Source organism: Peromyscus californicus, unplaced genomic scaffold, assembly GCF_007827085.1.
Source record: "Peromyscus californicus insignis strain IS unplaced genomic scaffold, ASM782708v3 Scaffold_6__1_contigs__length_162567912, whole genome shotgun sequence".
NCBI lineage: Eukaryota > Metazoa > Chordata > Mammalia > Rodentia > Cricetidae > Peromyscus > Peromyscus californicus.
Window position 1 is genome coordinate 64575016 of NW_026294584.1, and position 6357 is coordinate 64581372.

Sequence of the window (6357 nt, forward strand, 5' to 3'; positions counted from 1 at the left end):
AAGCTTTGTCCTCCTGGATGCTCCCTAGTGTGACACCTTTGCTGTTGACTCTGTGTAGGCCCCTTCTTCTGCTCCTGACTAAGCTTCTTCAGGGGGCGGGCGAATCTGGGGCTGCTCCCAGGGTCTGCTCCCTGGGTTACCAATGGCTCTGGTCAGTATCCCATGAATCACTGTCAGATGAGCAGCATGGGTTGAGCCCTGGTCAGGACAGTAGCAGGGCTGCAGGTGGCTCCTGGCAGCCTCTGTGTGTCAGGACAGTGTCTGGCTCTAGGAAGCACTGCTGCTTTGTAGCTACTATTTTTAGACAGTCCACTGCAGCGAGGTCTCAAATGGCCAGCTCTGGCAGAGGGCAGCAGAGGGTCCCAGCGACTGAGGTCCCGAGGGCCCTGGGCACTGCTGTGTGCCTGGAGATGTCACACAGGTGCACCCTGGATTCAGGGCTGCCCGCTCCAAATGAATGAAAAGACTCCAGCGAGGGGAGCGCATGCTTGGAATGACCTCATCCTGCTGCTGCGGAGAGAAAGCTGACGTCTGCTCTTATTTGCAGTCATTTTTCCTCCTTCCTGCAGAGCAGCCCTTGCTGCCGGGAGAGCACTTGGCAGGCGGCCCCACCGTGGGCTTGCCAAGGCAGCGTTCCGTCGCTGAGCACGGCTCAGAGCCCTCTGAGGGACAGCCGGGGAGGGGTCTCCCAAGGGTGAGTCTGGTGGACACCAGGTACCTCTTGAAGTGCCTGGCCCAGCTGTAACTCTGCATAAGGAGGCAGTGTGTCAGGTCAGGACAGGAGGGGCTGCTTCCCGGCTGCCTTGGAGAGTCAGTGGTGAGTTGGCCCTTGGCCAGCCTAGGAAGGGGCTCTCAGGCCTCACCACCAGGCTGGGCTCTATAGATGAACCTGAATCATGGTCTTTGACATTGAGCCAATGCACCTCAGCACAGAACTTAGGTGTAGGTGGAGCAGAGATGGTAAGGAGGGGCCCGAGGCCAGCCCAGGTGCCGTATGCCAGAGCTCTAGAGTTCAGGTGCAGGACAGAGGGACGGCTCTTCTGACTAGGAGGGGCAGACAGGAGCCACCGCAAGTGGGGACCTTGCCTAGAGTCCTGGAGGCTTTTTGAGGCCATGAGGCGAGTTGCAAGTGGCAGTTCTCTGGGGAATTGCTCCAGGTTCCCCTGTTGGTCAGTAGCCTACCCTGGCCTGCTGCCTGCCCTTGCAGTCCCTTAAGTGTGCCTGCCATTCGGCCACTCCTGTGCATAGCACAAAGCATGAGGCCAAGAGACCTCAACCACCTACCTTCCAGACTCCACCGTCACCATACAGAAATGCCATTGGTGGCCATCTTTCTCCAAGGGACTGAGGTGCTGTTCTTCTGAGTCCAGGGGAAGGGTTCACCCTAGACTTTCTTCCCTGTTTCACTTAAAAATAGGTTTGCACGGGCCACCAAGTTTTAGTCTGCACACTTACGTTAATGGGTTTTTAAGGACAGATGATAATCAACTAACCAATGTAGTTCTTGACTGTTAGGTCAGGATATACTTAAGACGTGGGGCTAACCAGTGAGGCACGTTATTCCCACATGCTTGCAACTGTACATTTCATCTTCATCCACAACCTCTCTCTCTCTCTCTCTCTCTCTCTCTCTCTCTCTCTCTCTCTCTCTCTCTCTTTAAAAGTACTGCTAGCCGGGTGGTGGTGGTGCACGCCTTTAATCCCAGCACTCGGGAGGCAGAGCCAGGTGGATCTCTGTGAGTTCGAGGCCAGCCTGGACTACCAAGTGAGTTCCAGGAAAGGCGCAAAGCTACACAGAGAAACCCTGTCTCGAAAAATCAAAAAAAAAAAAAAAAGTACTGCTATTCTAAAAGTAAGAAAGCATACAGAACATTCTTATCTGGCCACCTGTCATAAGGCTGGGAGAACACACCCCACCCTGCCGCTGCTGCTCAATTTCAGCAGTATTGATTTTATTACTCATACTTTATAAATGAGATGCTATTCTTAAAGAATGCAAACATTTGCTTGGTCGTGCTGCTGTCTCGGCCCAGCACAAACCTTTCCTTGATACATGCCCATTGATGATTAGTCTTGTCACTCTTCCACGGCAGGCTGCATTTTAATGATCGTTGCCTGCTGGACTACATACAGACTTTCTGTTTGCCATTGGAAAATTCAGTGTGGACTTGAACTTGAAAATGACTTGTGATAACATGTAAAGGAGGCTGCAAGTCTCTGGAGACCTGGGGCTTCCCCCAGGCAATGGCTTGCTGGAGGCTCTGCCTATCCTGAGGACCACCTCTGACCCCGAGACCCTAGCCGTATCTAATAGAGGATTCGCCACCCTCAACGTCCGAACCTCCATCTGCAGGGCCAGCGAGCTGCAGAGATGTAAGGACATGGTGCTTACCAGTTCATATCCTAGGGATGCATTGTGCTGTGATTGTTCACCCCCCACAGGACTTTCCGTATCGTTGCCCTTAGAAAACACAGGAGAATCCAGAGGGAAGTGAGATGTGACCAAAAATAACCTGCTAGTTTCTAGCCCGGACAGTCTCTTCCTCAGCTATGCAGTGGGTGTCCAGCCTTGCCTTGAAGGTCACCCTAGTGCTCATGTGGACCACATGGGGGAGACTATAGCTGTGCAGGGTCATCACTGTGGCCTGTGCTTGGTTTGGCAGTCTGCTGTCTGTTCACACCCATGGCACTTCTCTCCTTTCTCTCTGCTCCTGTGCCCAGGGCCTCCCTCGTCCACTCAATAGGGAATCCACTCCTCAGTTGAGAATCTACAGAGTTCATAAACACCCAGCAGGCCGATGGGGCCTGGTTCCCCACATCCAGTGCTCCCCTGTCATCCCATGGTTTAAGCTCTGACCACACCCAGGGAGGATTAAGAACTTTGTGAGAGCTGTTCTGTTGCTGATCTCCCCGACTTCTCCAGCTCGAAAGCCAGGTTGATGTTCTCTGGAGCCAGGATGGCTACCGCTGTCCACATCCCTGCCCATCTCACACCCCCCTTGTGTCCCCTCAGGCCTAGGCCTGTTTTGTTTACTATCAGGGAGGGAGCTTGGGCCTCTGAGCTGATGACCTCAGAGGTGTGTCTGTCTGCTTCTCTCTCTGAGGGGGTCTGTTCTAAGAAGGCAGATCTTCTGGGCTGCGAGCCCCAGATCCCTCAGACCACTTTCCTTCCTTCCTTTGTTGCCCTGTTCCAAGGTGGAATTTCCCTATGAAAATCCTGAACCCGGGCATGGCCTCACCTATACCTTCTCCGTCTCCTCTTCTAATTCTAGCCTGAGCCGGCTACTCAGAAATCCTGTTGAGAATGGCGCTCACCCTTCTGGCCTTCTCTCTGCTCCGGGGAATGCTGGTGCTGTGTGGAGGCTTCCAGCTGTGCTTCTCCAGTGAAAGCCAAAGCCATTCTCCTACAGTAAGACTCCAGAGGCTCTGCTCCATGAGGCCATGAAAGGCACCAGGATCATCACCATGCAGCCGTTCTATGATGCCCAAGGTCCACCTGTGGCCCTTTCCCAGCTATAGAAAGGGGCCGGAGGAGGAGAGAACAGTGGCCGCTACTCAGCACTGCCGATGGCGTGGTGTTGCTTCTTTAGTCCCCATGACATTGGTCACAATGCTCAGACCCAGCTTCAAAGGAGGCTGATGGATGCCCTCCCTGGGTTTGAGGCTCATTAGTCCACTTTCCATCACTGTGACATGTTGCCAAAGCTGGGCGACTCTGTCGGGAAAAGAGGCTCCTTAGCTCTCAGTTATACAGGCTCAAGGACCACATGACCTTCTTGCTGGAAGAGTCCTGAGGTGGTGCGGGGTGTTGGATGTTGGATGACAGGCACTGTATGATTGAGTGTTCTGCTCTGTCCCTCTTATAAAGCCACTAGGATTCAACCATGAGGCTCTATCCTGATCACTGTAGCTAATCCCACCTACTTTTAAACACCAAAGTGGAGTAGGATTCCCTCTTTACTATTCACAGGGGGATTCAACTCCAACACCGGAAGCCCCAGAGGCCCAGAGCCTCTGCCAAGCACCCTGCTGATGCTGTGGGGTGAGGGGGTCTTCTTGCTGGCAAAGAGAAAGGAGGTGGGCATTGGGGAACACATAGCCAAGCTCTAAAAACTCAGGTCCCCATTCCCATGTCCGCTTCTTCCCACTTGATGCTCAGCTTGCCAGGCTCTTTCCCCCTCCTTTGGGCTCCAGTTCTCTGAGAATGGGATCTGGTCTGATCTCAGAAGCCCACATCTGGTCAGTCAGTTAGTGCTAACCGACTGAGCAGTTGTGGGCTTCTATGTCCTGGGATCCTGGGTGGGAAGGCCTACCCACACCTTGCTCTTGGACTAATATGACTCATTGGCTGCTGATCTCACTTAGATCACAAGGATTCTGAACTGGGGGCAGCTTAGGTCTCGACAGACCCCCCTCCAGAGGTCTTCTCACGGGCCATTCCATCACTGTACCTTTTCCACTTCTCCTAGAGTATATCCTAGGCCCCCCTAACAAATTTCCTGGACACCTCTGACTTGGACCTCTTCACTAAAACCAGCATCTTTGACAGCTTGACTTCTGCCCCCATCTTCCAAACATGTTAGCACTTTCAGTCCCCAAACTCAGTTCCTTGGAGAACATGTTACATAGAGAATATGCTGCACACAGAATGTGCTGCATGGAGTACATGTCAAGACTCACTGAAAGCAGAGCCTGGGACAAGACTTTGGAGAAAATCCTTCACCTGGGAGGTAATCCCAGAAGTCAGGACTGAGAGAGGAGGAACAGAGAGATGATGATGGAAATTCTTTCCATAGGGGTTCCTGAGGGCTCACTGAAGGGATGGGGTGCTCTCAGAACAATAGGATATTTCTAGAATTGCCTCCATCAGGAAGGAGGGTTGGCGAGCTGCCTTCCCTTTTAGGTAGAGGTTGCTTGTGGGAAGGGATCTGCTTCCCTGCAGAGGGTTGCTTTAGGCAGTCAGGGAGGGATTCTCCAGCCTGCCCATGGGTCAGGAACAAAAAGACTCGCCAGTGCACACCGGGAAGGGATGTCTGTCAGGTTCGGGTCTCTGTAATTTACGTCATGGGGAGGGGTTCACGTTCATTTCCTATATGAAATACAACGTCATACAATTCTAGCGTAGTAACTAGGTAGACTGTTCCTCATTTAATAGAAGAAGCTGATATCTGAAAGTGGTACAATTGTGTTTGTGTCTCCCCTTTCTCCAGCATCAGATTCTGCTGAGAGAATGGTCATGAAGGGACTGGAAAGCATAAAGGGATGAACTGCAGGGGGATGATGGGAAGGAAGGTGGGCCATCCAGAGCAGTAGTAGACAGAACTCCCCTGGATGGACAGCCTGGGGATCTGAACTCATGGACTTTACCTCTGTAAAAGCCAGGTATGGGGGCACACATCTATAACCCCAGTGACAGGTTGAACCAGACAGATTCCTGGAACTAATTGCTAACCAGCCTAGCCAACTGAGACCTAGACTTAAAATGACAGTGAAGATACCTGACATCGACCTCTGACCTCCATACCCACACTCACATGTATGCATGCACACATGTTGCTGTGAAGATGTACCCCCATGCCTAAAGGTATATCTTGAGAGGAAATTGATTAAGAAGTAATATATGGAAATCGAAAGACGAGACAAATTTCAAGTAACAGACTCAGTGAGTGTTCAGCAAGACACATGGAAACAGTTCTAGACATGTTCTGAAACTTCAGAATACTAAGGATAAAACAGCTTGGAATTTGCCAAATTGGGCAAATTGGGCCACCTCAAAGGGGTGGAATTCAGATCAGTATCGACGTTGACATGAGCACTTACAGCCAAGGTCAAAGACAATGAGCACAGGGAGAAGGCAGACAGTCTGCTTCCTATGGGCCTTCTCTGAGAATGTTGTGTGAGGATGTATTTCAGAAAGCTAATAAATAAGAGAAACAAGACAGAGAGACTAAGCTGGAAAGAAGCAGCTCAGTGAAAACAAGAAGCCAGAGGACTTTGAGAAGATCTTTTTTTTCCTTTTCATGTTTCTTTATTAAGAAATTTTCTACTCGCTCTACATATCACCCACAGATGCCCTCTCCTCCCTCCTCCCACCCTCCAGCCCTCCCTCCCAAGCCACCCCACATCCCTCCATCTTCCAAATCAAGGTCTCCCATGGGGATTCAGCAGAGTCCCGCACACTGAACCTAGGCAGGTCCAAGCCCCTCCCCACTGCACCAGGCTGCTCAAGTAGTCACATCATAGGCACCAGGCTCCCAAAAGCCTGCCCATGCACCAGGGACAGATCCTGATCTCACTGCCTGGGTGCCCCCCAAACAGTTCGAGCCAAACAACCGTCTTCCATATCCAGAGGGCCTA

At 51.8% G+C, this 6357-nt stretch overlaps 1 long non-coding RNA gene across 1 annotated transcript; it reads left to right on the forward strand.

Annotated features, from left to right (window-relative positions):
* The first annotated feature begins 342 nt into the window (after window positions 1-342).
* On the forward strand, window positions 343-3882 carry LOC128099214 (uncharacterized). Its single transcript, XR_008214459.1, has 2 exons — window positions 343-694; window positions 3273-3882. It is a non-coding gene; the product is annotated as an uncharacterized LOC128099214 (long non-coding RNA).
* Window positions 3883-6357: the final 2475 nt, after the last annotated feature.